Here is an 18,500-nt window from a genome sequence, read left to right on the forward strand (position 1 = left end):
AGGAAACCTCCGATTCTCCTCAGCTCTGTCTAGTTTATTAGAAGAAAGGTAAATGGTCTTAAAATCTTAAAATGCAAAGCTTTATTTATTATTTTTTTCAGTATATAGAAGTTCATTCTAGCAGCTCACAATCCACATATGGTGCCATGTCAAACCTTCACGTTGGTTTTGGGTTGTATCTCTTTGTCGTGTCTCTTGGAATCAGACCATTCTCTCTAAGTGGAATCAGTATTAAGCAAGGTGTTGACCTGAGGAAGGATCTGTAATCACCAGCGCTGTGAGCTCACATAGGCCTGTACAAGTGCGGGAGTGCAGGGTCTTCTCGGAGTCCTTTCCAGCCCTGCACAGCACACTCTGCTCTCCCCCCTCCCCATTTGTTTGGATAGGCGCTGCCTTTTCTTTCTTTCTGGCTTTGTAAGCTTGCGCTTTCCATCGGCTCGAGCTGGGTGTGTGCATGGCCCCTTCCCGCCCTGCTGCCTCCGGGCACCTTCCCGTTGTACATTGCCTTCTTCCTGTGTCTTGCTCGTGCTTCTGTCCTCATCTTCATCCCATGCCTGCTGCCCAGACTGCCCAAGCACTTCTTGACTTTAGTACTTCTACCAAAGTTTTACAGCCTCAGTGCAGCTTTCCTGCCTAGATATCTGCTTGCCTGTCTTTAGCGCGTGCTTGAGGCTTTCATCAAGACATCGGTCGGTGGATTCCACCCAAGTACTAAGATGAATCAAGTCTTTGCACATCTTGGGTGAAGGAAAGTGGGTGTAGGTGGTGTATGGGAACACCTGCGTGAGGCACTGCTTTTCACTTGTACCCAGGTGAAATTTTGTGCAGGGCTGACTGCCAGGTCAGCAGGTGGCTGACGTTTGTAGGACAGCTGAAAATACAGATATTGCTCAGGTTGCTTTGGGATCTCCTCTAGATGAGTGTTGTTTACTTGTGAACAAAGCTTTGGTGGCAGTTGTGTGGCTGTGCCCGCAGCCGTACTGGGGGAGCAGTGGCCCCCACTCAAAGCCAAGGAGTGAGTGCTGGGACACTGTAGTGAGTGATGCTACAAGGACATGGGTGTGTGGAAAACAATCCAATCACTTGTCAAATGCTTGGTGTCCCTCTGAAGGGCTGGTAGATGCTGTGATACTGACAAGACTCTTCAGCCTTTATGGTATTGAGTGAACATGGGGACCGGGTGGATGGTGACGAGGTGGCACTGCGCTGGTTCCAGCGCACTGATGTCCAGCGTCTTGGGCATCGTCTCTCTGTGTATGGTAAAAATAGCTCTTCAGCTTGTCTGAGTGTGCAGTAGCACTAACAGAGGCTGCAGGGTAGGCCAAGCTCAGTTTTGTGTCATAGTTTGAATGCCAAAAAAAAAAGAGAAAACTCGCCTTCTTCCGCGAAAGAGGTGAGAATGGTTGTTTATAGCTGTTAGGTTTTGGCTCAGTTTGTTGCAGGGGAACAATGGAGGGTGCGGTGGTGACTGTGGTGGCTTAAGTCTAATGTGTTTTGTCCAGGGACTGCCTGCATAGTCTGGTGATTAAAAAAAAAACCCCAAACCTGCCCTGTGCTCAGGCTTCTGCAGAGCTGAGCTTCAAGGGACCTGCTGCTTCTAGCATGGGGCTGTAGCCAGGAACTCGCTGGGCCACAGAAACTGCAGCTTTTTCACTCCTGCCGTGGAAGGCGGGTGGCCTCTTCTAGTCAAAGGGGGTTTCAGGCTGACTACATCACTATTTTATTAGTAATGTATTTGGTACTCTTTAGAATTGGGATTATTGTGCTTAATGCAGTGCCTGGCACGAAAAGGCATGTATGTGTTTAGAGAAGATAGTGCCAGGCTGGGGGGGATGTGGCTCTGCTGTGCAGCAGGGCTGGTGTGGAGGAGGCTGGCAGGAGCTCTCGCTTGTATGTGGCTTTCTTGATCCAGGCCGCAGGAAGGGAAGGAGGAAAGAGAAAAGGCTCAGCTTGCTGCTTGTTTTGCTCTTCTCAGCGAGCTTCATGTCCTGGGTATCTGGCCCGGGGTGGGTCTGTAGGGGCCAGCTGCTGAGACCGTATCTCAGGGAGCTTCTCAAACATTAAATTGCTCCAGGGAGAAGCCACATGTCCTTGCGATCAGCGACAGGCGGGATGTGGGCTAGGAAAAAGCTTCTGACCCGGGTGTTATCCTGGACAGTAGTAGCGTGTGCGAGCTACTACTCTGAAGCGAGCGGTGCGGGGCCGAGCACAGGGTCAGCCGGTCTGCCGGGCAGCACAGGGGGAAAACGCTGCAGTGAGAGAGGAAGATGTAGCAAATACAATATTGGGAAAGATGAAAAAATGAGTGGGTGGCAATGAGAAGGAAGAGGAGGAGACAACTCAGATGATGAAGGAAAACAGGATCTTCTGTAAGAGATGGCAATACTGGAAGGAAGCCAGGAAGGAAGCCTGAGGAAATGGAGAGAGCACTAAGGCAGCCAGTATTGCTCTGATAATTTCAGCAGGTATTCCTGGCATTCAGTTTCAAGAAGCTGCAGAGCATTTGAAAGCCTGGTAAAATCTGGTGACATGCACTGATAGTTTGAATATGTTTATCTGAATTAAACTTTTATTGTCTTGACTTTTTTTTCAAACGGGATTTGGTGCGTGGTTTCGACTTGTCCAAGGAGGAGGGAGCTGACCTTGGGAAGGGCTTAGGGTGCTTGCCCGTGCCATTGTGGCTAGGAGAAATCATCACCTATTTAGACTTCTCTGTACTAGGCAATTTAATGGATTTTTCTGTGGATTCTGATGGGGAAGCTTCCCTGCCAAAAAAAAAAAAAAAAAAAAAAGTAAATAATTTTTGGAGCTGGTGCTTGTCCATGTGGGCAGAAAAGCCCTCTGCTTTGCAAACGGTGCCCAAATTCCCTCCTGGTCTGGCAGCAGCAGGTGCTGGGCTCCCACCTTGGCCCCGAGAGCCGCCTGGATCCCTCTAGCCTGGCTGAGCGTGGTGAGCCAGGCTCGGAGAGAAGCAGCTCCTGCTCCGGCACCGCAACCCATTGGTTAGTAAAAATAGCTCGGCTGCTGGCGTCAGTGCCAGGCCTCGCATCTGGCTTCCCCAAGCAGCTCCAGCACACCCGTCCTCCCTCCAGACAGGGTCTGCTGGAGGACACATGGTGTATTACGGCTGCAACACCGTCCGCTTCCCCTCCTGCCTCCAGCACTGTCGTGACAGCCCTGCTGTGACAGCCCTGCTGGCTTCAGCCTTCAGGAAGTGCCGTTGTGCTGGTGGCTATCTGCAAACCACGGTTTAATGAAATAATATCTGCTGCTGCTGCTTGGTAGCCCTGTCTAATAAAATGGGAAATAATCTTGAATGAGTTAAGCCAAAGGTGTCTCTCTGAAGGCCGTACCCTGCAGCTGGAGGTTTTGTTCAGAGCTTTTTGGTTGCTTAGGGAAAAGGTGAACAGCTGAATGAGCGTGCAGACTGTGTCTTGCTCCCTTGTTGCACAAGTGTTGACTTGAGTAGGTGTTTAAAAACAGTTTTTTAAAGATGGCCGTTTCCAGTGTCATGATTTCTTTTTTTAGTTTTGCTTTTTTTCAGCGTTTAAGCTACTGAAAACAAGGAGATACCTAATGAAGTGCAGCAATGCTCTCTTTGTAGACGCAGAAAGAAAACGAAGCAACGTTGCAAAATTGCCTTGAAAATTTAGTGGTGGGCTTGCATCTGCTCACCTGTATGACCGATAGTGGACACTGAATGTTTTACATCCTTTTCTAAAAAACCAAATTACTGGGGCCCCAAATGGTATTGCAAAACTGTTGAATCAGGCAGACTCATGGTGTAAGGTGGCCCTGCAGACTGAACTCCTTTCCCAGCCAGGGCTACTGCCACTGCTCCCTGCCCCAAACGCAGACCAGCCGCCTTTGCCATCTGATCAGGGATTCAGCCAGTGTCTCACACGTGCCAGGAAGAATAATTTACATGAAAAAAATGCTGTGGATGTTTTCTGCTTTGATGTCAGTCTGCGATCAGCGCTAGCTCACTGCTGGGAGCTTGCTCTGCACACCATTGAAAGCCTGCAGAGGATTTCTCTTCCTGTGCCACTGGTGAGCCCGGATGGCTGCCTGCTACCTAGCAGATGTTTCTTCAGTTTGCAGCCTGTAATTCCTGATTCTTCTCACGAGAAACATCTTGAATGGAGCTTCAGGATCTGGTGAGCTTAAGGCAAGCTCCTCTTCATGCCATCCCCAGACCTCCTGAGCACCGCACCTCTGGAAGCATCCGTCCTCCCAGCCGAGGGAGTGCAGGAGAGCTGGGCCCAGCCCCACCGCTGATCCGGTGCCATGCAACGCAGTGGTGCTTTAGGTAGGCTTCATTCCATGGCCTTAGCTCCTTTTGCTTCTTAGTGTGGAGTTTCAGTTGATGAAATTTTTAGGTTTGGAAACGATGAACTAGTTCAGTAAATGTGTGAGTTTTTACAACTTCAGTATAACTGATGTTGCTTTTACATTGAAACTGTTTCTGGAAGGCAGAGGGTGATACAAACCTACCCTGCTTCCAGATTTAAGCCTGAGGAGGTCTGCACATGCGTAAGGAGGAGGGGAACAAAACCATGCTGGGCACCTGTGCACAGCTCTGGGCGTTTTGGACCAGGACAAGATTTCAGAGGGGCCACCAGCAGCCCTGAAACCTGGCACAAACCTCGCTGCTGTAATCTGGGAGTTTTCCTCACTTCTGTTTAATGTAGAAGATAATTGAAGAAGTTTTGTTGTAGTAACTGGAAGAATATTTCCAAGTTATTAACAGTTTTGTTTTCAAATTACTTGCTGTGAAGTGTACAGTTTTCTTTTTCGGGGAACTCAAAACAATTAGCAGCATACCTTACGTAATTACTGCTTTGCTGGAAATTTTGTGTTTTTAATATATACACAGGGCACATGTTCATGTGCTTTAATTCGGGAATGTTAGCCTGTTGTTTCTGAAATCTGCTTGTTCAAGTGCCATCAGTATGTTTTTATCTTAAGAAAATGTTTAAAGTATTTACTCAGTAGAGGATAAATGAGACTGTCTAGTGGTTGTGTAACTTGGGAGTCTTCAGAGATGTGGACAAGCTGAAGGAGGAGTAAGTAGGAGTAAGAAGTATGCACCGTTCAAGACACCTGCAGATTTTGAATGTCATCCTTTTATGCGTTTCACTTCAAGGCCCCACGTAACCGTGTGCTCCTCTGGTCCCGTAAGGCAGAGTTAGCATTTCTGAGTGCTGGTGAGGCCAGGAGATCAGATACCTCTTTGGTAGCATTTGTTATGGTAGGGTTTCCACGCCTCTCCACATTGGTTCGGCACACTCATCTGTGCTAAAACATGTGGTGTTGGAGGGGAGACAGAGCTACTTTCCACCTTTTCTTTAAGAATTTAGATCCAATCCTGAAGTTACATGGGCAAAGTCCACACTGGGCGTTAGTCTGGTGTCAGTTTGTCCCTGCATCTTCAGCTCTAAACTCTTGGGCACAAGAGCAGGGGTATGAAAACCAGCTGCTGGTCTGCTGGTGGTGTGTCAACGGACGCTTCTCAGGCTTTTAAGGCTGCTTTTTCTTAACTGAGACTATTTGGCACCTACCTGATCTACAGAGCTATTTCATGACAGACCCTGAGATTTTTTTTAAGCACTTAAATAACATGATTTTTGCTGGATTTTCTCTGTGCCTCTTAAGTAAATGAGGCCTAAGTAGCCAAGCCTGGACCAGGCGGTTCTGGCTTCTGCCTAGGGAGCTTCCAGGCACTGTCATTTCCCAGTGCCCATGTTCTTTAAAGTAGGCTGTCTCCAGCTGCAGCATTTTCAGGTAGACTCTTTTTTTTTAAAAAAAAGAGGATTTTATTCCATAAGAATAAAAGCTCTTTGCTTAAAATTGTGCTCTGTTACTGGTTTAGTATTGCCTTAAATTATTTAAGGTATAGTGATGGGTAAGGAAATAAACCTGTATGGTTGAGAGCTGTGATCTACAGAGAGTTAATCTCTTTTCCCTCGGAGGAAGCTCTGTGCATCATGTAAAGCATTAGCTTTCATTTCAGTCATTGATTAACAGCTCCCAAACCTACTCTATAGCCTGCAAATCTTGAATTTTGAATAACAGAGTTTATAGCTTACAGTCAGAGTGGCATAATTTAGACTCAACTATTCTATGCTTTCTTTGTTTGGTCAGTCAGCTTGAAAATCTACCTGTCTATGATGAAAAAATAATAATTGTACACTTTGTGTGAGCTGAGGTTTAATTTATTTTAATTCACTGTTAAGCATGCAGAAGTCTGTTTTTGCACTGGGGAGTGGGCAGGGGGAGTTGCCCAGCTCTCTCAGCTGCCTGTTTGTGGTTGCTGGATTCCGGGGGGGGGCTTGTGGGCCCTAAGGTGCTGCTCTTCTCCCAGAGATTAGTCTTTTTTATTTCTGCTAGAGTCTGATGGTTGAGTTTTTGGAGATGCATACCTTACAGGCTTGTCCGGGCCCTTTCCTTTCTACTGGTTTAATGTGTTCTCCTGCCGAGGTAGCGTTGGCCAACCCAGCTGCTGCTGGCTAAGACAGCTCATGAATCCACAGCATTTTTGGTGTGTTTTGCTGCTTCCATCTGCAGCCCATGCTTTGCCCCAGGTGAGTGCTGGGCTGTCAGCCCTGCCAGCTCCTGCCCGTGGCGGTCGGCACCCCAGTGAGAGGCAGAGCCAGAGCTCGGGGTGCTCCCAGGACCTGCTGTGCCCCTTGTCTGGCTGAGCCATGCTTGTACTGCCGTGGTGGGGTGTAATTCTGTGTGGTAATGAAACATTACGCTGAGCAGGCCAAGGAACTAAAGCCTTGTCTCCATGGCTCATGTTATTTTGCTTTTTATCTCCCATCCTGCCTCTTAATTTATAGATAGTATTACCCAGCCCAGGACTCAGCTTTGGGAGATGCTGCTACTGGGGAGTCTGGTGATGGAGCTCTCAGGCTTTGAGGCTGGTGCAAGAGGTGCCTGGCCTTCGGGGTGGGCAGGGAACCCTGCCTGCTCTGCCTGTGCTGGGCAGCCACCGTGGGGGCAGGAGCTGCATGTTGGGCTTCCTCACTTGCTGCAAGTTGTCCAGTTTAAAGAGTTTAAGTATTTAGACTTGAAAGAGCACACGTTAATTGGAAGTAATGCTTTGGAGTTAAAGGAACTCTCGGGTGGAAAAGCAGCTATTTGGTACACATTCCTGTTCAGTGTTGAAGGAAAGCACGCCTGTATAGAAAACAAACTAACGTGCTGGCTCACAACAGCTTTTCAGAGTTGGTTGAAGCTTTAACCTGTCCTCGCAGCAGCAGCAGCTTTACAATTGGACTCCAAAATAATTTCTCCTAGAAACTGCGGGCTTTTGGGAGGTGCGGTTGTCTGGGATTTTTTGTTGTGTGTGTTTTCTTTTTTTAAAAAAGTTATCATATTCCTGTGCTCCTGGTCCTGTTTTTATGCATTTAAATGTGCCATCAGCTTTTTATAATTGCTTCCAACTGAAAATAAACAGCAAGCACTTTGGTGGAGGTAAAATACTATTTTATTTCAGTAGGAGACTGGGGAATGTATCGGTAAACAACACAATTCAGCTTCAAAGCCTTTTCAGCTAAAACGCATTGTTCATCCTTTGAGCCGTTCTGCCTCACACCCTAATAAAAGTGGAAATCAGGCATGGGGGATGGGGACGCAGCAGAAAACACAAGCTGAGAAGTGGAGATCAAAAGGACAAACAGAAGCAGAAGGCAGCGAAAGGGAGGCACAAAGAGTCACAGCTGAGCGTGCGAAGCCTGAGAGTGATGGAGGAGAGAAAACAGCTATTAGAAAAGGCGAAGGAACAATGGGGTGAATGTAGCACGTTTTTAGCTTTCATTTCGGTTTAACAAAGCTGCCTTCCACCAGCATAACTCCGCGGAAGCGGTGGCCTTAATTCATCTTGAAAGTTGTTGGCTTGCTGCTCGCCAGGGCGCTGGCTGGAAACACGCTTCGGCACAGAAACTGCCCCTTGCCGAATACATGAATGTCTAAGTGGATGGACCCGTTCGAGGGCCGCAGTGATGCTTGCTTTCTCCCAGTTCACACTGTGGCAAAAACGTTTCCCAGTTTGAGTTGTTTTGGGTTGGTGAGAGTTGGAGTCGAGGGGACTGTGGGAGAAAAGAGCTGCTGCTGACAGCGGTTCTTTTCACTTAAATTGTGTCTTGCAAAGCCTGAACGTGCTCCCTAAGCACACTAACAGCTTCTCCAGCTGATTAAACCAGTTCTCAAAACCTGGCAGCCTGTGTGCAAACCCAGCTTTGTTAGTAAAGCCTCAAGGCTTTCAGTGCAAGTATTTATTGTAACAAATAATTTATACTGGATTAAGAATGAGGAATATTGTTTTTGTAGAGCCAGCAGTACATGTTGCTTAGGCTAGCACCAGGCAAGAAGGCTGGCCGGCGGCATGGCCCCCTGGCCGGCTGCGCCCTGGCACCGCGTGCCCCCGGCATGTGTGGCACGCAGGCTCAGTCCTGCCCTCCCCGGCTTAGTGCTGGAAGCTGCTTATTCCCTCTCCCCATCTGCCTCACCCCGCTTGGAGCTGTGCGTCTGGGGGGGCTCATCTATGGCAACCCCTGTTCCGGGGGTGCAGGGAGGTCCCTGGGGAAGGAGCGGGGTTTATCTGGCAGATGGGGAGGCGACTCCTCAGCCTCCACGTTATTCACAGTTAACTGCTGCTGAGCTGGGGGTTGAGAGGTTTTCGTTTTCCACCTGCACACGGGATGAGGGCTGTGCTGCTGGGGCGTTTGCTGCGAGGCGTTCTCAGGCAGGCAAAGCTTTCCCTTTGGCCGTAGGAGTTTCTAGACCTCGGTTTGATTGCGAAAATAATAGCTGGGCAGGTCAATGCAGTTGTATCCTGCTCCTCCCTTACAGCCCGTGTTTGCTTTCCTTTGTTTGGGCCTTGTCTTGCTCCGACTTGCCTCTGCCAGCCTTGCTGGATGCGGCTTTTGCAGAGCGAACGCTTCTGTGTGAGCTGCTCTCTACCTGGGCGCTTAATTAAAAGGAGGAAAGATGTATTCCAGAAATACTTGGCTTTCTCGTCTGACATGTAGCGTGTTGCGAGGCTTGCTGAGCTGGTGTTTGAGAGAGGAAGCGAACGCAGCATTCAGCTGACATAGCATCTGAATAGCCGTTTGGGGCCCAGGGAGCGATAGTTCAGGAGGGGGAAGGGAAAGTGAAATGGATGCTGAAATCCTGAATCTGCTTCTTAAATTTCCTCTCTCCCTGGAGAGGGAGGGAGCGAAGTTCAGCGTTGCGTGTTTGGCTTGGCTCCCTGTTACCTGCTGTCTCCTCCTTAGCTGTGCACTTGTGGCACAGATAAAGGATGGAGGGTTTTTTATGGTGTGAGAAAGTACTTTTTCCTTCAGCAACATTTGCTTGTTTGTGGTTGAATCGCATTAAAAAAAATAATCCACCATTATTGAAGGACGAGTGGGCGAATAGCTGCATCAACTACCATGGTAACTTTCAAAGGGCTTCACCCATAACTGTCAGAGCGAGATTTTTAGTGCTATAGTGACTTTTAATGTAGAGTAGTTTCCAGGCCATTTAATTATTTTGTCTCCTCATTTAAAAACAAAACAACACAAACCCCCTCGCTTCTCTGAACTACCTTTCTGCTGATGTTCTTTCTGACCTGAATACATCTGTACGGTGGGGCCCCGTGTCAAGTACCTTACTGGTGCTCGTGTCTAAGGAGTGTACATGCTGCAAACTGCTGCTGGCCACGTGCTGCACGTCAGGCAGCCTGTGGCAGAGGGTCCTGCTTGTGTAGCCCTCGTGGAAGGAAGCTCCACGGTGGGTCTGGAGTCTAGCGGGTGGCTGGGAACCTTTCGGGGACCCATTCCCCTGCAGGAGGGCAGTGGGAGGGCTCTTGTCCTCCGGAGTACTGCTGTGCTGCCTGTTTGTTTTGGCAAGGTGGCCCAGTCCTCCCAGCAGCGTAGTGGGGTGTTGGCTTTGGGACACCTCTGTGGACTCGGCCCTGCATTTCTCTGATGGGACCCATCTCCTCCCACCTGAGGCAGCAGCCCACAGCGTTGGGAACCTAGGTGTGCCCAGTCACCCCGGAGGAATTTGGCGGTTCTCGGACTCCACGTGCCACCCCTGCTTTAGTCTCCCATGCCTGGGGGACAGCACAGCTGCAGAAATGGGTCTGCAGCATCATCTGTGAAGCACATCTGCATGCGTGATGGTTGTGAAGCCACCATGTTGCTCACCAGGCTGCCCAGGCACATGAAGGTCACCATGCAAACCGTATTCTGCTCGGCTGTCTTGCTTTCCGTTGCTTTATGCTGGGCTGGCAGGAGGAAAATACAGGAATACAAAGGCGTTTAGTGCTAAAACATCACCGATGGCGTGGCTTTGTGGGAGCCTCCTGCAAATGAACGTGGCATGGCAGGCCCCTGGGCCTTGCACTCAAGTTGGTGTTGCATCTCTGAGTGTGATGGGGTACCCTTAGAGCTTTGTGTTCAGTTATTTCAGAGTGTTTCATGGCATTGGGTTCAGACGGTATCAGCTCTAACTGCATTTGTAACCTTCTGTGTGAGGAAGACCTGGTTTCTGGTCATGTCCCTGACAGCTTCCTCCGCAGCACCACCCATCTTAGCTTTGCTCAGCATCCCAACAGAGTTTAAAATGGTTTCATTCTGAATAATTTATCTCCTGGGGAGAGAGATGGTGGAGCAAAGTGGGAGCCGTTGGTGAGGGGCGCTGCAGCAGGAGGCAGGGGTGGGGGACTGGGGGATGGGGTGCTGCCCACCCCCAGGCGCAGCGTGCCGTGCGTCGCAGCCCCATGGCCTCGAGGAGCTTTGTTGCTCCTGGCATTTTCTGCCGAACAAAAGCTCCGGGTCCTGGGCAGAGGCTCCCGTGGGAGCCCTCCCGCCTCCTGACCCGCCGCTCTGCCCTCTGGTCCGCTCCGGCACCTCTTTGTTTCCCTGCAGGCCTTTTCAGCAGGCTCCCCTGGCCCCGTCACCCTGCCTGCGAGCGGCTGGCAGTGGTGCCTTGCCTGCCCGGGCAGTGGGTGCGATGGGCCGAGGTGCAGGCAGGTGGCTGAGCGGCGGCACGGCCGGCTCACCGGGGCAGGACACGTCTGTCTTAATGGTTGCGAGCTTTAGTAAAGAGTTTCAAAATGGAGGCAGCTCTGCCTGCCTCCCCATCGTACGGCATGGGTATGCGCTGCCCTACTTCTCGCTGGGATCAGACAGCCCTTTCTGAAGCTGTACAAAGAGGTTTGAATGCATTAGTTTACATGGAATTAATCTCCAGATTCCAAACATGCTTTCAAGCTGGTTTGGCCTTATTTTCCTGCAAAAGGAGGCCAGCTCTGCGTTGTAGGCAGTGACTGTTGTGAGAGTTGAGCTGGAGCAGTGAGAGACTAGCACAGGCACCATATTCAGTCCATTAGAAGGAATTTTTGGCTGATGGACAAAACAAATTGAAAAATCTCATTCTTTGTGTACCACATCAGCGGTGACAGAAAAACAGAGCAAGGTTGTGGGGTGATCCTTCTAGTAACCACGGTGCTTTTCATAAGGGATTTGAGGTCCAGGTTTTGATAGGAAAATGATAAAGAATTAAAATGTGCCACGAATGATTGTTTAGAAAACCTAGGGTGGGGGGAGTGCTGGAAAAGTGTTGTCGTCGGAGGTCAGGAAAAACTGGTACACTACTGAACTGAGGTGAGGTGCTCCCTGCAACAGGTTGGTCTGAAGTTCCTGGTGCTCCTTTGTCTGCTGCTGGAGTGATGCCATCCAGGGAGGGAACAAGGAGCTCAAGTGCTCCTGTTATTTTTTGGATAGCCTGTCATCCCTTAGAAAGGAACAGTTGTGTGGGGGTGGGGAGCGTCGTATTTAAAAGTGGGTGAAATGGAAATGAGCCAAAATTCTGCAAATTTATAAGGAACAGCAAACACTGATTTCTTTGAGAAAAGGTCGGTGCGTTTACTTGTAAGCACAGCCCTGGTAGGAGTGTGCGAGGAAATGGAAACTGTGCTCCACTATGCAGGGTTTTTTCATAATTTAACCAGGCAAAGATACACAAAGATGCTTATTTTGGGAGATGGTGGAATGTTTCTGTAATAATTTCAGCAAATTTTGGTTCACACAGAGCATCTGTAAGAGTAGCACACCCACAGTTTCATGTAATATGTTCTATTTGTTGAAAAAAATTGCTTTCCCTTGAATTTGGAAGTGGTTTAACCCAGAAGAATCTATGCTGCGTTTATTTTTCCTCCTTGTTTAGTATCCTAAATCTGCCAGGTCCTCGCTGCTTGTCTCAGTGACGAACATAAGGCGTTTCTGTCCGAATGATACCTGTCCCGGCTGCAGATCATGTGGAAGCCCACGCTGGACTGCGACGGGCAGAGCTGAGAAGCACACTGATCTCAGCTAGAGGAAAATAATTAGAAAAGGAGCTGAGATGGTTCTCAAAAGGAGAGGGTTGAAATGAATGCAGGAATATCCCTGCGGGGCCTTCGCAGTGCACCTGGTAGCCTGCTGTATAGCTAATAACTCATATTAGGAAGACTTCATTTTGGTCTGACAATTTTTTCCCCTTGTTGACATTGAACATGTAGAAGCATGTAGCGTTTGAAACACAATATGCAAAGCACTGTATTAGTAACCAACTACATAACATTCCGGTGTTGCAGCTAGGCTGCCTACAGTGTGCTGATTTTATAAGCCTCTCATATGAGCTGGCAAAGGGGAGGACGTGGAAGTGGTGAGCTGGAGTCACAAGTGAGCACGAGCGATCGCCTTTAACCATTTACCCAGTACTCAGGCTTCCAGTGGCTGCCGGAGTCTCTGTGTGTTTGTTCTTTCCAAAGGGAGGAAGATACCAACCTTCTGCAGCTTCAGCTGGTGTCGTGTCTCTGGAACCGGGACGGAGCATTTATTTTTGTATCGGCTCTCACGGTGGTGGTGTGGTACGGTTGTACCTCTCCAAGGCGGTTGGTCTTAAGAGGAGCGAGGCTTTGGGCATGTGGAGTCACCACGAGGTACAGGGAGGTATCAGCTGGTGAGCATTTGGCTGATTGCCTCTGGGCAAGCAGAAACCGGATTTATCTTCAGCAGATAAGCAATAGCAAGAAAACACGATGGTGTGCTTTACTGCATACAGGAGTCTGTTTTTTCTGTAAACAAGTTCTTTTGCAGAAATGTCTGCTTTCAGACAACTGGCAAGGAAACTGAGAAGCCAGGTAGTGTGAAAACGTTTGGCTAGAGAACAGGGCTCTTAGTTGGCCATCTTGGCTTGAAAAGGAGATGCTGCAGATTGCTCTGCCACTTTAAAATGAATTTGAAAAAAAATACATTCAGATCAACAGCGATGCTGGGCTAGAGTACAGCCAACTTGCTACAAATATATGAAGAAGAAGCCACCAAAATAGAAAATTTCATCATTGCTCACGGGGCGGCAAGAGCTGAGCGCAGCACGTTGCTGAGAGCGATTGCAATAGTGGAACAGGAAGTCTCCTCCCCCTCCCCGGGCTCCGTGCAGAGTGCTGATCAAAAGGATGTAAAGCTTGTTTACAAGATGTATGCAAAATATATTTGGGAAGAAGCGTAAGGACTTTACAGACCAGGATGCACTAAGAATAAATGATGTCACGTTAATATAGGTTGCAGACTGAGGCTACAGAGCATGTGACCCAAAGTCTTCTTAATGTCGAGGAGCAAACCAAGAAGGTGCCTTTCTCTGTAGGATTGCATCTGGTGAGCTGCTCGAAATACACGCTGAGAAAGCTTCCTGTGTGCCTGATAATGAAAGCTAGTTGTCATGAAGTCTCAACAGTACTCCAAGAGCAGCCTTGTGCCCGCAGCTTTAGGAGCCAGTGGCGCTGCCATCCTTGGGATGGTTTCTCTTGGGCTGAGTGCTTTGAGTAGCGCTCCTGGTACACAGTGGGAAGGAAAGCGTTTGGCGTTTGAAAGATGCATGGTGTTTTTGAAGCCGCTTCGGAGTCTGGAGTGAAATGGCAAAGGTGCTGCTAGACTGATGATGGATCGGTGATAGACTTGCCTGTGTTTGTGCGTATAGAAACAGGTCACTTCTGCAGTGGTGATAAAGTCGCATTGTACAGCCTTCAGCCTCGTTCACCTTCCTCCGCTTCTGTGAGAGAGGCACTTTCCTACCTCACAGGGAGTCTTAAGGCTTAATCCATTGTTTGTAAAGCTCTTTAAGATCCTTGTTTGGGAGCACTGGAATCCGCAGGATTAAAAACAATTTATTTTTGTGTATCTTGTATAATGTGCATCTCAAAGACTTTCCAAAGAAGGAGGAATTGTGAGCCAGAGGGAGATGGCAGGTCTGTAAGGTAAACACAAGGGAGGAAGTGGCTTGGAAGAACAAAGGGGGTAAAAGCAAAAGGCTGGTTCCCCGTTGTGGATACTTGGCTGCAAGGAGGGTGGGTTTCCAGCCCTGGAGGAAAGGGCTGGATGTAGTAGAGCTGTCTTCCTTTTAATCCTATTTAAAGACCCATCTGGTCAGTGCTGCTGCCTTGTTGTGAAGGACAGCGTGCATGTTTTCCCTCTACTGTATATGTGCCCTTTGGTCATATGTATAGGGAAGTGGGAATCTCACTTGTTCTCACCTGGTCTGTTTTGTCAGCCCTAAACTATCAAATAATCTCATAAGCATTTATGTCAGTGATCTGGACAAGGATGGTTATTTAAAACCAGATCTAGAATGGTCAAGGAATGGCCCCGCTTTCCCTCTCACCATGCTGTCTGCAGGTACATGCGGTGTGTGCCCTGGTTTCTGCTTGCGTGTCTGTGCCCTGTCCTCGGCAGGTCCATGGGTGAAGGTGCATCTTCCTGGGGGAACCCCGTGGGGGGGGAGACCTTGGCCATGAGGCTCCTTGCATCTACCAGAAAAATATCGCTGGAAGCATTGCCACTGTGGACCTGCCCAGTGCTCCTCTTGTGGAGAGGCTGTGCATGTGTGCAGACATTGGTGCTCTTGCTCTCGGAGGGGGCTTTGCCACCTTCCTTATCCTCACCTGCCTTGTCCCCATGTCCCTGGTGCTGGCTGTTGTCCTCCAGAGCAGCTGCCACAGCTTCTCTTCATTTCCAGAACTTCACATGCCAGGTCTAAAGCATTGGAGAAGAGGTGACCCACTGCTTTGGACACAGGCACTGCCTTGGCTCCCGTGGGGGAGCAGAAACTGGCGATTACATTCTTTCCCCAGGTGCAGGCCTGAGTATTTTGTGTAGGTGTGTTGCCATCATGTGACTCGTTGCATTTTAAACATGATGTTTTACCACATGAATTTGTTTAGGGTCACAGAACATGTTTCTGTTGTTCTTGATTGTAGCTGAATATAAGACGGGGCTGAACTTAGACTGCACTGGCTGGGATTTCTGGTTTGGTTTCTCACCAAAAGGTGCCCTAAATACTGGTGATGTTACAAGCAAGCGTCAAGGCAGCGGTTTCCAAATGATGTCCAAGCACCCTCGAGACTCTCAGTATTTTGTTATTTGAGCCCTGTGATGATTTTACAGAGAGGGGAGCTCAGCAGAAGTGGCCACCAGCTGTTACTTGAGTGCAGGGGAGACTTGTGTGGGGCTGGAGATGGCTGAGGCTGTGGTGTATGTTGGCAAGTAAGTGCAGGTGTGGCACAGGGAAATTCTTGAGGTGTGGGTGTGTTGGAGCCGGGGAGGGTGAGTGACCAGTGCCAAGGGCTGAGTGAGGCCAGTGACTGGCGCTGCTCACCTGCAGATGATGCTCGGTAGCATTGTGATGTGATACAAGGGTTGCTCTGGGTCCCAGGGCCACTGCTGTTTTTGTTGGCCTGGCACCATAAGGTTGGGTTATCCTAAAACCAGTAGTATTTCTTGTTTCCCAGTACCCCTGGGGTTGATGTGCTCCCTGTGTTATAGGAGCCCCTGAAGGTGATTTGGGTAGTAGGTGGGACCAACTCCCAGACTGGCTTTGCCATAGCATAGCTAATGAGATTAACATAGTTATTCACTTAAAAAAGAATAGAAGAGGCTGGTTGGTTGAATGGGACTCAGAAGACTCGTTTCATGCATTGGGAGCTGGAAACACAAGCTATTTAGCTTAGCAAGGAGAAAGTTGAGAGCATCTGGTGGGTTGGAAGCCCATGTGTTATTGACTGCCAGAGCCTGGGCAGGGTGCTGGGGAGTTTATTCGCCTTCTAAACATCTGCTGCCCTCGGGTTTTGGGCCGACCTTGCCTGACACCCATCCTGCTTGCTTTGTTCTGGGATGTTTTTTAAAAATCGAGGGAAAAGTCCCTGCCTGCTGGAAGTTGAACCTAAAGAAATTAAACTGAAAAACAAAGCACCAGATTTCTTGGGAAGGTGGCTGGTGTGAGATGAGCTTAGCTGGTGGCTGTAGCAGATCTTGCATTTCTTAAACATAAGGACATTAGGCTCCCCTTTAAATGCTGTCTTGGTTTTATAGTATCTGTTGTAGTTGGTCTGTATTTGTAGACAATGCAAGGAGAATTAACTCGGGGGTGTTCTGTCGCCTGTTGGGCTGTTTGCCGAGATGACTGCAGCAAGTCCTTTTGGCTTTGAAAACAGTTTTTATTAATTTGAACTATTTTCCTATTTTTGCAGTTCTTTCTTCACTTACCTCCCTTATGCCTGTGGCTCTCTTGCCTGCTCCACTAATTAATTCTTGAAAAACAGTTGCTTCACGAGGGCACCAACTTAACCTATTACAGGTGCAGCTGTGCCAAATACCCGCAGTTCCCTTGTGATCTTTGCAACAGTTATCTTTGCTTTACCCCCTCCCTGTGATCTGGTAATCTGTGCTGGCTTCCCTGCTTCCTCTTGGTTCTGTGCAACCTCGGCTGAAGGTTATTTGATGGGGACTTCAAGTGCTGTTCGAGCTCTAGAAGTCACATTTCCCTCAGAATATATTTTCCCTTTTGTTCCTCTTGATCTTGTGACTATTAAGTTGTTTTAAACAAAGATTACTTTTTTTTTTCTTTTGCACCCTCTGCAACAATGCACGGTAGCTTTGAACAGGCACCAAAATTTTCTCTAGCACAGTAGAGAAATAATTCCAAACTTGACATAGACTTTCTCTTCCCCATGACTTCATTCGCTGTACGCAGAGCTGGTGTGCATCCCCCCGTCCCCAAACCATCGCAAAGTTTTTGTAAAGCAAACGGCATATTGTGCGCGTTACAGAAACCCAGTGCACGCAGAGCAGAGCAGAACGAGGGCAGGTTTCCTCGAATGCCCGGAGGAGTGGGAGTTGAGCGTTTCAGGGGAATTTTTAATTCCTTAGGGTTAATCTGTGGCACATGAACAGCCACGCTGGAGTTCTGTCTTTGGAGCAGAGTTTTTATGAAACTCCACCGCTGACACTGGGAGCTGCTGGCAGATATTTCAGTTTTTACTTCTGTCAGATTTAACCTCGGCCGATGCAAAGCTTGGATGCAAAGCCGCTCTGCACATATAACAGTGGGAAGATTTGCTGGGGTTGCTATAGTGAAAGGCTGGAGATGACTTCAGGAGTTTAAATTAGGCCTGTGTGCTGGTAAACAAGGGCTCCGCCTATAGTACAGGCTGCTGCGGTGTTTGGAGATGTGTCGGATGGTGTGGGAGGTGGCGTGCGCTCGCTCACGGGGCGAGCAGGGGTGCTTGCACAAGCCTGTCAGACTGAGTGTGCCAGTGGCATGCCCAGCGAGGAGCGGGCAGGTGCCAGGGGCTCGCTGGTGGGGTGGCGTGATGTGCTGTATTTCAGGGAAAAGAGAAGCTGGAGACACTGGTCGTATTCAGAAACGTGCTACTGATTTTTCGTGGTTGAGCAACAGCCGGTTAGTTATTCCTGGTGCCTGAACCTCCTCTGCTGGGGTCTGTGCCCTGCTGCTTTACTCCTGTAGTCTAAACCAACAGGCTAGAGATATTGCTCACTGCAATATCCCAGCCACACTTTTATTGTCCTCTCCTTCTCGACTTCATTACATTTTGATCTCTGTAACCTCTTTAACATGTGTAAATACTGAAATGAGATTATCTTTAAAGAGCCCTTTATTAAAAATGTACTGACCTTCCTAATCAGAAGAAATGTTCGCGTAGCTGCTTTTCTCCTTTCCTGCATTTCAACAAGCAGTGAGGGCAGAATGGTGAATCATCTCACCAGGATGACAGCTCAGGCTGAAAACTGGGCAGGTTTTTCAGACACAGCACCAATGTGATGCTCTCTGTGCAGCACATTCCCAGCACCTGCGGCACTGCCTGCTCTGTAGCACGGGAAGGTGGGGTTGCTCCCACGGGAGGGTCCCAGGGACATGTACCTCTTGCTGGGCTTGCAGTTTAAAGCAAGCCTGAACCTCATTAACCTTCAGCTTGGTGGCCCTCAGTGTGGTGAGCACGGTGCTGAGGCCCACTCTGCTCAGCTCATGATCAGACTTTTGGGGTCATCAGTCGCAGCCGCTGCGAGCCATGTCCCAGCACCTACCGAGGGGTTTGTGCGTGATGCGCTGGTCTCCAGTAGATCCGAAGCTCCTGATGAATATCCTCCCTGCTTCCCCTCCCAAACCAG

General features: G+C 48.9%; 1 protein-coding gene across 8 annotated transcripts in view; it reads left to right on the forward strand.

Annotated features, from left to right (window-relative positions):
- ANKRD11 (ankyrin repeat domain containing 11) overlaps positions 1 to 18,500 on the forward strand; it is a 159,889-nt gene that overhangs the window by 60,630 nt on the left and 80,759 nt on the right. Inside the window, exon 1 of one of the 8 annotated variants that reach the window (XM_056361039.1) lies at positions 4,037 to 4,309. The exons of the other annotated variants lie outside the window; for them this stretch is intronic. The gene's annotated coding sequence lies outside the window, so the exon portion shown is untranslated. Of the gene's footprint in view, positions 1 to 4,036; positions 4,310 to 18,500 lie in introns of those variants that run through there. 8 annotated transcript variants of the gene reach the window in all.

Source organism: Falco biarmicus, chromosome 15, assembly GCF_023638135.1.
Source record: "Falco biarmicus isolate bFalBia1 chromosome 15, bFalBia1.pri, whole genome shotgun sequence".
In the NCBI taxonomy this organism is placed as follows: Eukaryota; Metazoa; Chordata; class Aves; order Falconiformes; family Falconidae; genus Falco; species Falco biarmicus.